The sequence below is a fragment of the Rhipicephalus microplus genome, chromosome 9 (assembly GCF_043290135.1).
Source record: "Rhipicephalus microplus isolate Deutch F79 chromosome 9, USDA_Rmic, whole genome shotgun sequence".
Classification (NCBI taxonomy): Eukaryota; Metazoa; Arthropoda; class Arachnida; order Ixodida; family Ixodidae; genus Rhipicephalus; species Rhipicephalus microplus.
In genome coordinates, this window is record NC_134708.1 from 82972961 (window position 1) to 82989162 (window position 16202).

At 44.4% G+C, this 16202-nt stretch overlaps 1 protein-coding gene and 2 non-coding genes across 3 annotated transcripts in view; all 3 read left to right on the forward strand.

The window, feature by feature from the left end:
• LOC119164710 (uncharacterized) overlaps positions 1 to 4634 on the forward strand; it is a 30674-nt gene extending 26040 nt beyond the window's left edge. The window contains exon 4 of the transcript XR_012886218.1: positions 1796 to 4634. The gene's annotated coding sequence lies outside the window, so the exon portion shown is untranslated. The remainder of the gene's footprint in view (positions 1 to 1795) is intronic.
• A 1654-nt stretch (positions 4635 to 6288) lies between these two features.
• TRNAN-GUU (transfer RNA asparagine (anticodon GUU)) lies at positions 6289 to 6362 on the forward strand. The gene has a single exon. It is a non-coding gene; the product is annotated as a tRNA-Asn (tRNA).
• A 6144-nt stretch (positions 6363 to 12506) lies between these two features.
• TRNAN-GUU (transfer RNA asparagine (anticodon GUU)) lies at positions 12507 to 12580 on the forward strand. The gene has a single exon. It is a non-coding gene; the product is annotated as a tRNA-Asn (tRNA).
• Positions 12581 to 16202: the final 3622 nt, after the last annotated feature.

Genomic DNA, 16202 nt, shown 5'->3' on the forward strand with positions numbered 1-16202 from the left:
AATAAAGCGTTTTAGAACGGTACAACAACTAAACGTTACACAATGCGAATCGCGTATCGGCCGTTGAATTCTCCAACCCATTAGGAAAGAATGGGGCATAATTCTTCATCATCGTTAGCCACAGCTTCAAAAAGCTACATATTGTCACCGTGGTCGACACCAAAGGCCTGGTATTCTGAATTTTGTCGGGCAGAAGCCCGTACTCCAGTGGCAGCCCTTGTTTCCTACGGCTAACTCACTGCTCGTGGATTGCGTCGGTGTCTTCGTGGTGTGGGCAGGTTTCATGGCTTGACGGGGGCGTCCGGTACATCATCAAAGAAGCAGAACCTCCACCAGATGAGATGGAGCCGTGACGGGACTGAAGGCAGGAGACTGCATGGTCAGATCAAACTGTTTACTTGGGCGAATCTGAGCCCGGTAAACGAAAATTTAGGTTACAAAAGCACACTTGCACTGATAGCGGCGAACGAAGCGTCGATCAACCTACAAGCGGTGTGAAGTGTGTCGTTATTTATACACGTGGCCTCGAACATTCAAGAGTCTTAACAAAATGATCTACTGCAGTCCCAAAGCTTCTCGAACACTGGGGACGATAACATAACTTGGAATGTGGCAATATAACGCCTTTCGCGTGTGTTGTGGGCACCAGGCTTCTCTGAAGAATGACGAATATGGAACTTTAGACACTTCCCAACTACACCAAAAATTTGATCATTTATGGCGTAGTGGGTACCTTGCAAGTGTTATTGTTGTAGTTGCTCTAAGAGTGTTTGAAAAAAGCTTGCTCTTCCAGCCTTTCGCTGTGACTGCGCTGCGCGCTCCGAACAGGCGGATTTTGAAGTGACAGCGTTAAAGAGCTCGTTTCGCGAAAATTCCGGCGTCGTTGGTTGTGAACGAAATATCTTGTGCCCGATCGAAAAATCGCGAAACATGCAGAGCAAATTGAAAATTCTGGGTCAGAGTGAGGATTGAATTGGGGTCGGGGTTTGCGCTGTGAGCGGGTGTTCTACGACACATCCACGAGTCTGCTTGTAAATACAGCGACTTGCTCTGCTTGGAAATGCAGCGAAAGTAACTTCCATGTTTCCACACGCGTTCTGTATGCACGATTCACAATACAACAGGAAATATTGCACAAATAACGCGTGGTGCAAGCGTGCGTACCTTAGCATGGGGTGTGAAGACATGTGATTATTATTATGACTTCACTGTTTCAAGCCAACCGCCCCCTACAGAAGGCACACACGTTTATGCGCCTATTTTCTAAATTAGTAGGTGCATAGCAAGTTCGAAAAGATTTTATTCGCCAAAGGTTTGAGGTATGCACTAGGCACAGAGCATGGTGCACAGGCACAGGGCATTTGTACAGGGTATCGCTATCGAGTTTAAATTTTTTCACTACCGAGAACATTCACTTAACCTTCCTATCTCTTGCCCCACCGCGGTGGTCTAAGGTACTCGGCTGCTGACACGCAGGTCGCGGGATCAAATGCCGGCTGCGCGGCTGCATTTCTGATGGCCCGTGTGCTCAGATTTGGGTGAACATTAAGGAACCTCAGGTGGTCGAAGTTTCCGGAGTCCTCCACTACGGCGTTTCTCATAATCATATCGTTGTTTTGGGACGTTAAACTCCACATATCAATCAACCTTCTTATCAGTGTGATGAATGGCCAAAATGGTTTACCAAAGCGCTCACAACACAGCGCGTGATCACATACCTTAATGATGTCAGGAGCGCAAGTTGTTCACTCAGCAACGCAACAGAAAGGTGGCAACCACACTTCTCTTTTTCCAGGAGGGAAGTGTCTTATGCCCGCACCCTGCTGTCGCCGCCGTCGAAGCTCCCTGTTGCAGTGCCAGCTGTGGCGTCTCTCGCTCAGGCGGGAAGCTACGTGAACGGTGGAACCGCGGCGAGAAAGAGAGAGAGATAAAACTTTATTAAAAAGTCAGTCAATTGTTCAGGCATGGCCCGTCGCCCCTAGCTGTCGGCCGGAATCCCTTGGGACGCGGCAGCAGCAAGGGCTTGACTGATAATGTCGCGCTGGACGTTGGGATCTGGGCTGCAGAGCAGGGCCTCCCTGGATTCTACAGTGTGATAACCATCGTTTTGATTTCGACATGTCCACACCATGTGGACCAAATTCGCTACCTCATCACAAAATTTACACTGGGACTGGAAAACTGCGGGGTGCCACTTGCTGTAAAGCGCGTGGTGCGAAAACAGGCGAGTGCGCGTTTCCGCCACCGAACGCAGCAGACGCTCTCCGCGAGTGTGGCGCCACAAAGACGCGTAGCGCAAATAAACGAGTAAGGAAAATTGTGGTGAAGAAGGTGAATGTTGCGCGAAGTACTTGTCACTACTAGGGTACTTGTCAGCATGAGAAGACGATGACGTTTTGTTGTCTCAGCGCTAAGACTGGATCCTCCATTACGAGCGCACTTGTCGAGACTGCTAACCTGTTTGATAAATAAGCGCTGCTTTGAAGCGCATTATTTTTAATAAAAATAAATAAGTAAAAACGCGTACATAGGTATTAGCGTCCCATTTCGAGGAAGCTTAAGTTATTTAATCGGTTTTATTCGTACGCGGAACAGACAGACGAACTTTCATGGAATCATGAGTGGCAAGCCAGGCGACCAACTGACCGAGCATCTTCTCGGTAATTTCTACAAAACCGTTATCTCTTAAATAAAGGATCCCATTTCTATAACCGTTAGTGTGAATGTCTCAAGCAGGCATGACGCATGTGGCCTCGCTAGCGGCCTTTCCGCAAATGACTGTCCCAGATGCCATATTTTTATGTCTTTATTAAGTATGTTCATGAGCAAGACGACGTGACATCCTGGTCTCGAAAATGTCTTTACTGGGGCACCCTGTGCGTCACCATGTAGTGAAATAACCTTATAATGAACAAAAAATGGCAGCATATCCACGGAGTGAATGATGGGGAGTGGGGCGAAGTATTCGTCTGTCCATTCGTTCTTGCTTCCGTCCGTTCCTGCGTACGTCTGTGTAACCGTCCATGCGTCCATCCACCCGTCCGTGCGTGCGTCTGTTTGTGCGTCCGTCCCTGCGTTCGTCCATGCATCCGCGCCTGCGTCCGTTCATGCGTCCATCAATGCATCGGTCTGTGTGTCCGTTCGTCCATCTATTCAGCACTCCAAGTACCACCATCTCGCATTTTTTCATCATATATTCTCTATACAGAAGCACCGCCATCCAGCGGACATTTGAAGGACTAAACGGGAGGTGGCACATGCACACTTTCTTACGGCTTGCGCTTCGGGTTTACTTCCCACTTTTAACCACCTCGAGTTCATGGTATATAGTAGTTCACTGTATTCATGGCTATGCGGCCCAACGCTCGCTAAACCTTTCTAAAACCAAGGAAGTTACACCCAGCGAGTATAACGTAGCAACCCTTTCTTGTCAGATCGTGCTCAATGTACATGCCAATAGCTGCTAATGGGGATCGCAGCGTGCACGTTACCTAAAGGCCGAATGCTCCTGTCTCTCATTCCCCCTTAGCAGCCATTAACATGTGCATTGAGCACTATCTTTTATTGTTCAACAACGCACAGAAGAAATCTCTCACCGGAACCACCTTGGAGGTCAAAATCGTAAGGACCGCTATTTCAGGTATGTGCTACTGGTGGTTACGTACTACAAGAGATGCACAAGCCACGCCATAAGGAGCTTCGCCCCTAAAAAACAAACTTGCAGGTCTCATCGCATTCAGCTGCCATCTTCTACTTAGGAGCGAAGCTCCCGAGGTTCTCACGACGTTTCCGCCGCGGTCGTCGTAGCTCGCCGTCGGAACGACCCAAACACAGGTGTTGCATATACCGTACATAGGGCGTTCATAGCGCTGATATGGTGTTGCATCATACCGTACTCTATTCGTCCATCTGTCCGCCCTACTCCCCATGCATCTGTGTCCGTAAGTACGTCCATCCGTGTATATATCCGCGCGTGCGTCCGTCTATTCTTGTAATACTTGGTGACGTCAACGTAGACATAATAAACCTCAAGACCTAGTTTCGACCCATCATCAACATCCACTTCGTGAATCTACCATAGAGTTTCCTAAAGTTAACCGAAGAGGATTCCAGTGCTGCGATCGTACAGCGACCATGGGAATGAAGAGTAGGCCATAGTGTTCGTGCTTGCGAGCTTCGAATGAAGTGGTAACTTTGTTTATTGCAGTGTTGCGGTTTTGTTTTGGATAAAACAACAAACCATTTTGAACTTCGTAACCCGATTTGAATTGGTGATACTGAAAGGTTAAGGTTGTGAAGCGCAACTGATGAACTATTCTGGATTTTTGTTTCGTGACAAAGCAGCTTCAAGCCATGCAAAGCCAAACAGAACAAAGTACGAAGATTGGGCAAATCCTTGTACTACCTATAATTCCCGTGCTTGCTGAAGCGCCATGTGTTGCGACGCTCATGGACACTAGTGCCATAGTTCCCTATAGTGCAGGCATAGGAAACACTATGGCTGCAATCGCTGCTGGAAAAAACAGAGCGTCTGGCGATGACATCACGGGGTGAGCGTTTTAATCTCAAAAGGAGTACCCCTAAAGGCAGATTGTGCTGCTGGAAGAAAAAATAATAAAAATTCGCTAATCCTATGCCTTGTGGGAATACCTTTCATGCGACGCTCTTATAGACTTATTGATAATGACCCGCCACTATTCGAAAGCTTTCTGCACTTATACGTGGTATTGCGCTGCCTTAAAGATCGGAAGCATGTCACGTGGTTTTCTGTTGCCTCCGTGATCGAACCACCTTTAACCAAGCTAATATGCGATGTGTTAAAGTAATCAGTAAATTTACGTCGCTTTGAAGTCATTGAAAACTTCTTTGATTTGTGATGGCATCGGAACATCCTGTGATAACGCCATCTATAGTGATCATGATTTTTTTTTCATTACTTGTCCCTGGCGCCGTGAGACGCTGACGTCAAAACGCGAGCTTGATGAGGCACCTAATTCTTTCGCCTTAACACTGTAAACCTTCAGAATCGTTGTCCATGTTTGAGTCATTGTGGAAATCAATGTCGATATGTTTCTTGAATCCTGACGTCTACTTAGAAGTGTGGCAGCTTGGGCTAGTTGGTATGGCATGACCATAGTTGTAGCGCGAGAACGAAAACGACGACACAGAGACAAGAAGGACACGAAAGACAAGAGCGCTCGTGTCTTTCGTGTCCTTCTTGTCTCTGTGTCGTCGTTTTGTTCTCGCGCTATAACTATCGTCCTGACGTCTACTTCAGAATCCCGGCCTTTTGTTAGACGAATTTCGTGAGTGCCACCCGTCCATAGATGGCTTAAATATGTTTATTAAACAAAGAGAGAGAGAGAGAGAGAGGGATCTGCGTTAGGGGAAAATGTGCCGACATAGATTTCTGCTTCTTGCTGAGGCGGTATACCGTGAATAAGCTTACCACCAGAAAGCTAGGGAAGTGCCCGGGATACACCCTCTGTTGTCACGCGGAGGCTGTGTTGTGAGAAAGAAACGCACTCCGCCACGTGCCACGTTCGTCTGGCAGCTGGTGCTTATGACTGCGTTCGTCACGAGAACAGGTGGAACTTTGAACACAGCATAAGGGCATCTCAGATAACAAACACGGCCCTTGGACGATTTCCGGTTTTGTCCTATATATATATATATATATATATATATATATATATATATATATATATATATATATATATATATATATATATATATATATATATATATATATATATATATATATATGATTCAAAAAAGAAATTCTGTGGGTCCGGTGCAAATATAATTAAGAATGAAGGAGCACACTTACGAAAATTTGATAATTGTTTACTCTACGTTTCGGCCGTGGCACGGCCTTCGTCAGGATTGACGTCAATCTTGACGAAGGCCGTGCCACGGCCGAAACGTAGAGTAAACAATTATCAAATTTCCGTAAGTGTGCTTTTTCATTCTTAATTATATATATATATATATATATATATATCTTTCTCCCCGTGTTTAGCCAAATATTTAAAAATAAATGTTCTGTACTACACCAAGGTTACAACAGGTGCCCTGGACTGTCTAAGCTTCTCCGTTTTATATGAAAACGCAAAAACAGAGAAATACACGCTTTTTGCTTCGGTCTAATACTAATCAATGAAGTAGCGGTAAGATTCATCGGCACAACGCTGGCTTCTGACACTGCCGGCTTTGAAATACAAGTGTCTAACAAGTAGCGCAAACTTTTATTAGATCTTTTGTTTTTACAGGCAGCAGTAGCAGCAAGCCTCCGTGGCGCAATCGGCTAGCGCGTTCGGCTGTTAACCGAAAGGTTGGAGGTTCGAGCCCTCCCGGGGGCGGCGCAGTTTTTGCTTGATTTTTTTTGTGTTCTTTTTTTCCTTTTGTACCTGCATAAAGGTGCCGCCATCTTTCCCTTGCCGAGCGCGGCAACTGTATGTGATTGCAATGCCTATGGCAGGAGCGCCACGTGATGTTTGGTGACCAAGGTTTGACCTAGAGTGCACTAGGTTTACGAGTACAATGCAGTGATGCGCAAATTAAAAAAAAAAAGCTGTGAAATGTACAAAAAAGTAGGGAAAAGAAATTGCGACTTTCACTTCTCCATTTCAACTTACAGAATTTTCAATGGTGCTTTACGAAAACATATGAAGTTTATAGTAGTAAACGTTGTCACTACTACTCAGTATTTGTGTGGCCAAGGTAAGTAGGGTTGATGTAGTGCGATCTCCCTCCCCTCCCAACTACTGAGAATTTTCAATTTTCCATGCGTATATATACTCATACAGACGCATCCAAACTTCCATGCGTATATATACTCATACAGACGCATCAAAGTCGCATCCAACCTTTAGAACGCACGAACGTGCGTCCTAAAGGTTGGATGCGAGTTAGAGTTGTGCAAGGGCATCGCTGTCGCCGCTCCGTACGTGCCACTGATAACAACTCCCTGGCGCTATGCCATAGTTGTGTTGCAGTACAGTTCTACGACACGTTTATGGGTCGTGTTTCGGAGACGACGCTCTCGGATGAGTGCAAATTAAAAGTTTGATGCGACATTTCTTTGCGGCCGCATAAGTGATGCTGAGGTTTCACAGATAATGACAATTTACAATACATGGCATCACTGTTTAACCGGTAATTGTTTTAGGCGTATTTATTTCTTTTTGGTGGTCGTGTTGTTGAAGTGAACTGGTACTAAGGGTCCCTGGGTTGTGCAAGGCAGTGCCAATAGTAATTATTTTAGCCAGTAGGCGTACACGTTATACCACGGTGTGACAATGCTGGAATTCGCGGGAAAGGCATGTCACACCAGAAAACATATTTATTTATTTATTTATTTATTTATTTATTTACAATACCTGACAGACTTCTTATCGGAGCATTGTGTACATAGTAAAATGACATGCTATATGTGACACGTGACGTGACATGTTATATGACATGTGATAAATGCAGAAAAAGAGGAAATAAAAACTATGCAATATGAAAAGTGCACTGTGATGTAAACGAGTGCCAAAAAAGGAAGAGTAACACCCAGGTACAAAAACTAAAAGAGCTTGCGTAAAACATGAACACGAACAAATGGAAAGTCAGTGATTGAGAAATGAAGCAAATTCAGCAGCGTTTACAATACTACAATGTGACATAGTACAACGTTACACAATACAAAACATGTAAGATAACAAATATAGAAAGAAATAAATGAGAAATATCTACGTAAGCTTGAAATGTTCGAGTAGGTGGTCGTCAAATGCTTTGAGATTTGGGATAGAAGTGATATCGCCAGGGAGATCGTTCCAAAGCTAGATGGCGTGTGGCTGCGAAGAACAACTTGACGCCCTTGTATTCCCGAAGATGCGCTCTAAACTGTCCCGATTATGGAGCCGCCTAGACATGCGCAGCAGGGTTTTCAAAGGGAGGGAGTGTGACCTGGTGTTTTGAACATATCCACGAAACAGGCATAAAAGGGAAATACACCGGCGAACCTAAAGAGGGTGCAGCGAATGTTCGAGTTTTATTTTAGTAATACTTGATTTGCGTTCATAACTTCCGGTAATAAAATGGGTGGCATGGTTTTGAACAAGCTCTCAGTTAGTAATAAGTAGTCTTGATGAGGGGACCAAATAGATGACGCGAATTCTAATTGCGGGCGAACGAAGGTTACGTACGCTAACTTGCGAATGTTCGGAGGCGATTTACGCAGATTACGACGAGTGTACCCAAGCGTTTGTGATGCTTTAGCACAGATAGCAGTAATGTGGGGGCGCCATGAAATATTGGGAGTTAAGTTTATCCCTAGGTACTTAAATGACTGAACACGAGATATGACAGTGTTGTTTTAACGTAGGGGAAATAAGAGTTTGAAGGCTTGCGGGTGAAATAAATGAGTTTACATTTTCCAGAGTTCAATACCACCAGCCATTTTTGCACCGCATATTTATAAGGTTAATGTCATTTTGCTGGATGTGGTGATCATCAAATGTTATTTTTTTAATAAACGGTGCTGTCATGGGTGATTAATCTAATAAGTGAGGAAATATTATTGGGCCGGTCACTAATGTAAATAAGGAAGAATAAAGGGCCTAGAACACCTCAGTGAGGGACTCCGGATGTTACATCAGCTAGGGGAGAAACACAATTAATAATCATGGTGGATTGTTGGCGAGATAAAAAAAGAAAGTTCTAATCTAAAATAAGCTGGCAGAGTCCATTCCGACGGAACTTAATTAGGAAAACAACCGGCAATGGCCCAATGGGCCACCCGGTCTAATGTTTTGGAAAAGTCAAGAAAAATGCTATCGGTTTGTAGATTGTTGACCATGTTAAAGTGCAAGTCAGTAGTAAGTTCGAGGAACTGCGTATCACACGACAGATCTTTACGAAATCCATGTTGATTAGTGAAAAGGAAATTATTAGGTTCCAGATGGCAGTATACGTGGGATGCAATTATTGGCACTAGCATTTTACAGGGAATGCAAGTTAGGAAAATGGGGCGGTAGTTGTCTGATTAATTTTTTGTTTCCAGTTCTGAATACTGGAATAACCATGGAAACCTTCCAGCCTTTAGGTAGTTGTCTGGTCCACAATGATTGATTAAATATTCTGCACAGCATTTCACTAGAAAGAGGTAGGGTATTTTTCAATGTCTTAGCGTTAATATTATCTACACCTGCCGATGTTGATAGTTTAATGTTACTTATGAAACGCGCAACTCCATCCGCAGTGACCGCTATTGGTCTCATATACGAGTAACCTAAATCTGGAACACGAGGCACACTTAGGTGATCTTTGTTTGTAAATGCCGGCGAGACAAATTTGTTTAACTCATGTGAGCACTGCTCATCCTTTAGTGGTGTGCTGTCGTCACTGAAGAGACAGTTTGTCGCGGTTGATTTGCAGAGGATATGGTTTGCCAGAACTTTCGTGGGTTTGAGTGCAAGATGGAGGGTAGGTCATGTTAATAGTCGTGTGAATGGTGTTTCACTGGCCTGTGCAAAAAAAAAAATTGTCTATCTTTTCCTTGTTTCCCAGGTTACTGGAACTGAGAGGCAAGTCGTTCTATTGTCCGATATTCCTCGGAAAAGAAGAACTGTAGGCTTTCGCCCAAGCAGTCCGTTGTTGACAAGAAAGAAAGTAACCCAGAAGCACTGTTTCGTTCAACGCGCGTAGGTAGCTTTACAAGTTGTGTTAGACCGTGTAGAACGATGATAAACGAGAGGTTCGCCGGAAGCTGAAAACACATCGGGGAATGCATCTACCCAGCTTACATCTAGGTCGTTAAAGTCACCGAACAGCGATAAATCGCCTCTGCAATTGCTATGTTTGCGCTAGAACTCGTCAAGCTTCTCAAAGAGAAGAATGGTTGAACTGGGTGGGCGATAAAATGCCCCAACGAGAATGTGGAATTCTCCCAAAGATATGACGGATCCTACATCCGCTATATCTAAGTAACCTCGTCGCTGTTATAGATTCACGAAACATGACTGCTATACGCCACCACCACGAGAGCCCCTGTCTTTCCTGTAAATTTCTTCTCTTCCATCTTTGTCATCTTTCTTGTGTCCTTCCCTATTCCCCCAAGTGTAGGGTAGCAAACCGGATGTCTTTCTGGTTAACCTCCCCGACTTCTCCCTTTTGTTCCTTCCTTCCTTCCTTCCTTCCTTCCTTCCTTCCTTCCTTCCTTCCTTCCTTCCTTCCTTCCTTCCTTCCATCTATACACAACGGGTGTGATTTCTGATTCGCCGATGTCACAATGCAGCCATGTTTTAGTGACAATATAGATTTTTGTTGGTGATGTTGCGGGCATTTATATTCAAACAGCAGAACAATCTTCTGTAGCGAGTTCCTCGTCATTTTGCGTGTGCACGCGCTTTACTGTGTTTGAAAACAGGGATCATTTTCATTGCGGGTTCGTTCTATTCAAACAGTTCATTGTTATTTTAACTTTATCGGGAATCAGCCTCACTACTTTGCCTTCGCGTCTCGCGCCAGCAGCATTATCCCAAAGGTGTGTCCTTAGCTGTCTGGTTGCAACTAAAAAATCTTCACTAGTACATACGTTACTTCGATTTAGTTTGAAGCAACTTTTGAGCACCATCATTTTTTCGCATTGGTCGAACAGTTTAGTTATACGAGGCCGTGGTCTGTTCGATTTCTCTGTTCCTAATCTGTGGATTCTTTCGACTGATAACACAAGCAAAGTTTAACTCGAAATAGGTCGTCTACAACGCTTTCGGTGAGAGATTCTGAAGTTTTTCGACTGCTTTCTGGAATACCGAATGTGATTAGGCCATTCCTTTGATATCGGCCCTCAAGGTCAGCCAGTTTTCTTTCCAGGTTCTGTATTGTTCGTTCCATATCAGCCACTTATTCATCAACTTCTTTCTCTATAGAGCCAAAGACGTCTCAACATCCTCAAGTTTACCCTCTATCGGGTTAACCTGTGCTGCATACTTTCTTGACAGTGAAGTAGCTGTCCCATAAACTGTTTTGTGTTCGGACCAGTACACTCATTGCTGCAGTTCACTTCGTAGATATGCAGCAATTGTTACCCTCAGCCGACGTCTTGACGCTGCCCCACCACCCCTCGAAACTGCCTCCGAGATTACAAGCACATCACCTGGTTTTCTGTTGCCCCCGTGTTAAGTTCACCTCTAACCAAGTTATTATGTGATGCGATAACGTACACATGTAATGTTACGTCACTTGAACGTCATGATTGATTGATATGTGGGGTTTAACGTCCCAAAACCACTATATGATTATGAGAGACGCTGAACGTCATGAAAAGTTTCAGCGATCTTGGACATTATCGTAATGTCACTCGTCTCCGGCGGCGTGGGGCACGAGACGCCGTGGGTCAAATTTCGTGTGTGATGAGGCATGCTCTCGGTTTGTAGATTGTTGTCCATGTTCAAATGCAAGTCAGTGGTAAGTTCGAGCAACTGTGTATCACACGACAAACTTTCATGAAATTCATGTTGATTAGTGAAAAAAAATTATTAGTTTTCAGATGGCAGTAGATGTGCGATGCAATTATACTAGCATTTTACAGGTAATGCAAGTATAATACGGCATGATATTGAAGCTGTAAAATTTCAGTTATTCTGGAGATCAATGCCGATATGTTTCTCGAAATCTGAAATCAAATCCTTTTCAGAAATTATCCATATATGATATATGGAAGTTCAAATGACAACGTTATGTGACAATTTGCTCAGATTCCGCCCCCACCCCCTCTCCCAGCGCTTCAATATGCTTCAGAATCCCGGCCACTCACGTGACTAACTTCGTGAGTGCAGCCCGCGAACAGATGAAATGCTTCTTAAAAAAAAAAAGGGAAAACGAAAGAGTGACATCAGCGTTAGAGAAAAATGTGTCCACTTGGCAGACTTCTGTGCTTGTTGCTGACGTGGTGATTTTCGATAAGCATTCGAACAGAAGGTCGTTCAAATACCTCCGAAGTACCATCTGTTGCTGCGGAGAAACGCACTCCGTCAGATCTCTAGTTTGACTCACAGCTGCTGCTGACGACTCCGTACGTCGAGAGCACAGGTGGACCTCTCAACACAACATATAGGCGCCTCGGATGCAGCTGCTCATAACATATCAAAATGATCCCATCACAGTTTACAAAAGAAAAAAAAAACGCCCTTGGACGACTTCCGGTTTCGTGCAACGACGCTGCCTGCTAACACTATGTGTCAAAGAAAATGCTGCACATTACGAGCACTTTTCTTCGTGCTTTTATGGAGATATTTCGAATAAATATTCTTTTTAGCTTTTCGCGCGGTAGGACACGCTTCGGTCTACGACTAATGAATGGCGCGGCGGGAAATGTTCTTCGGGCACAACGCTGGCTACTAACACCGCAATCGCAAAACTGTGTTCTTTTACAACGCTGACGTTGAAATAACCGAAATGTAGTTAGTAGCCTAGATTTTTATTAGGTCTTTTGTTTTTACAGGCAGCAGTAGCAGCAAGCCTCCGTGGCGCAATCGGCTAGCGCGTTCGGCTGTTAACCGAAAGGTTGGAGGTTCGAGCCCTCCCGGGGGCGGCGCAATTTTTTTATCTCGCAGGGTCTCTTTTTTTTTCGTTACCTTTTTAATATTTTCTTTCTGTACGGTACCTGTATTCAAGAAAGGTGCCGCCATCTTGCTCTTGCCGGTGTCGCTCTAAGCCTGGATACAACGCCGGCCAGGCATGGATTCAGCCACTCATTTTATGGGAGGGGTGGGGGGGGGGGGGGGAGGCGGTTGCTTAAGGTGTCACTGGAAAGGGTGACGACATTTACGACTTCGGCGACTTTGAGCGTATCTATCTATCTATCTATCTATCTATCTATCTATCTATCTATCTATCTATCTATCTATCTATCTATCTATCTATCTATCTATCTATCTATCTATCTATCTATCTATCTATCTATCTATCTATCTATCTATCTATCTATCTATCTATCTATCTATCTATCTATCTATCTATCTATCTATCTATCTATCTATCTATCTATCTATCTATCTATCTATCTATCTATCTATCTATCTATCTATCTATCTATCTATCTATCTATCTATCTATCTATCTATCTATCTATCTATCTATCTATCTATCTATCTATCTATCTATCTATCTAGCCGCTTACGTTTGGGTGCTCTCGTGGTCACCCTCTTAACTTAGCGTGAACCAAAATTAGCATGGGAGTTAAGATCGTTTGACGAATATGACGCCCTGGTCAAGACATGAATAATGTCACAATGCCGTTGCCTACGTCGTCAAACACTTCTCGCCAGACAGTGGCACATACTCACGGGCAGGTATGTGCCACTGGTATGCGGGTATGTGCCACAGGTGAGTGACAATTAGCTTCTACCCAGGAACGACGAGAACACACACGGGTACTTTAACGTGCGAGTGTTAAGAAATACTCGACATCGGTAGCGTTGAACCGATGATTGAAAATGATAAATGTCAGGGTCCCAGTTGGAATCAAACACAAGCCTTCTGCGTGGCAATGACGCATTTTACCACAGAGCTACGCCAGGTATCGGAACTACTTTTCAAATAGGCGCTGATCTTCGTGAAACGTCAATAGTGGTTGCAGTGCTGCCTACCCAATTTTATAAACATTACATACGTACTCCTTTGATGCAGCCGTCACGCCGGGTTAACATCAACTGTGGTTAGTTTCCATGCGCTGAAGTTGATTTGCGTAGAAGTGTCCAGGGCCAGCATCCTCGCGAGCATCAGCACTTTATATCAGTTTCTGGTATTGCTGATACGCATGTTCCAGTTGGCATCGTTGCGCAAGTGCAAGCAACTGGTTACATAAACATCTCCAACTGTTCAGCATATGCCTGCGCGTGCAGCATTTGTACATATATTGAGCATCATTTCATGATGTGTCGCTCAATGAAAAAATCACAACACCGTCACCTTCCCTCCGCATGTTTCGCATAATGCCGATTTGCAGGTACGTGGGATCTGCCGAATTTTTTCGCTTCTATCAGAAAAACCCCTTCATAGCATAAACACTGGTAATATGTTCTCACAGTGACTTCACTCATTTGTCCTAATTGATGATAAGAGGTGGACTGTGAGCACTGGAGTGAGGGGTATGTGCTGACACAGACTTTTTTGGGGCGGAGGAGGGGCGATCACACATGCTGCCCCCCCCCCCCCCCTCTCTAGATCTGTCACTGACGCCAACTTTTGATTCTGCCACGTGATGTATGGCGAACTAAAAGTGCACTACAATGACAAGTGCACCGTAATTATACGTAAACAATTAAAAAAAACGTAATTCAAACTAGAGTAAAGAGCGAGAATTGCAGCTCTCTATACCCCGTGTTATTCAACTTAACTACGCGCCAATGGTGCTTTACGAAAACATACAATGTTTATAGCAGTAAACGTTGCCGTTACTACTCAGTATTTGTGTGGCCAAGGTAAGACGGGTTGAAGTAGTGCAATCTCCCTCTCCTCCCAACTACTGCCCCGCCGCGGTGGTCTAGTGGCTAAGGTACTCGGCCACTGACCCGCAGGTCGCGGGCTCGAATCCCGGCTGCGGCGGCTGCATTTCCGATGGAGGCGGAAATGTTGTAGGCCCGTGTGCTCAGATTTCGGTGCACGTTAAAGAACCCCAGGTGGTCGAAATTTCCGGAGCCCTCCACTACGGCATCTCTCATAATCATATGGTGGTTTTTGGACGTTAAACCCCACATATCAATCAATCAATCAATCAATCAATCAATCCCAACTACTGAGAATCTTCAAGATTCCATGCGTATATATATATTCATACAGATGCAACGCACGCACGAACATGCGTCCTAAAGGTTGGATGTGAGTTTGAGTTGTGCAAGGGCATCACTGACGCCGCTGCGTGCGTGCCACTGATAACAACTCCCTGGCACTGTGCCATAGTTGTGTTGCAGTACAGTTTTACGACACGTTTATGGGTCGTGTTTCGGGGACGACGCTCTCGAATGAGGGGAAATTAAAAGTTTGATGCGACATTTCTTTGTGACCGGAGATGTTACACCTAGGTTTCAGAGATATATGCCATTTACATTGCAGCACGTCACTGTTTAACCCTAAATATCATATTGTAATATTAGGGATTTAACGTCCCGGAACCAGGATATGATTGAGAAAGATATGTAGTGGAATGCTCTGCAAATATCGACCGCCAGGTGTTCCTTAACGTCCACTGACATCGCACACTACACGGGGTTCGATAGACCAGTTCGCCTCCGCGGAAATACGACCGCCGTGGCTGCAATCGAACCCGCGACCTTTTAGTCAGCAGAGGTGCAGCGTAGCCACTTACACCACTGTGGCAAACCATTAATTATTTCACGCATTTTACTTATTTATTTTTTTGTAATCGATTTGCTGAAGTCAACAGGTACTAAGGATCACCGAAGCAAAAATTTTCCCTTCCGCTTTTCTTTTTTTTTTGCTTCAAAAGAAAGCTCTTCAAGGGCCGAATGTGTACTGGTAATGTGAGAGCAGCGTGAAAAATTAATTACAATATCTTTTTTTTTTAAAAGCTAGTGGCCGTTACCACTGGACTCAAACGTCGCGACACAGTGTGAGCTTCTCGCCACGTGCTCGTGCAAGATCATGTGACGTTTTCCCGGCTGCCCCGCTTTGCGGCTCCATCGGTGACGCAAAAGCGGCCATTTCAGATATTTTCGTACCTGACGTCATCACAAGTAGCGATAGTGGTGCACGAAGCACTAGTATCACCATAGTTTCCCTAGAATTGATACTCTAGTCTGACGTCCCGATAGTGACAATCTGAACAGGTGCACCATGGGAAAATTGACTTTAATGTCTGAATAAAATATTATATTAGCAATTACCGAGCTTTCAATTTGCGCAGACCAGTATTTATATTTATGGAATATTTGTATGACTAATTGAACTCATCTTCGAAAGTTTGTGTCTGCATACTATTCGTTTAGGGAGTGACGAACCCTTGAAGAAATTGCATCACGGAAGGCAAAGCTATTTTTCTACTTAACTATATCTCTGACTGCATTTTTAAATGCGCAAGCTATACAACTGCCGTAACAGCACACTCAGGTGCTTTCGAGAATGTTACACGTAGTCCGGTTTATAGATTGAAATGTAGCGTGTAGTTATACAAAGAAGAGTGGCGTATACGAATA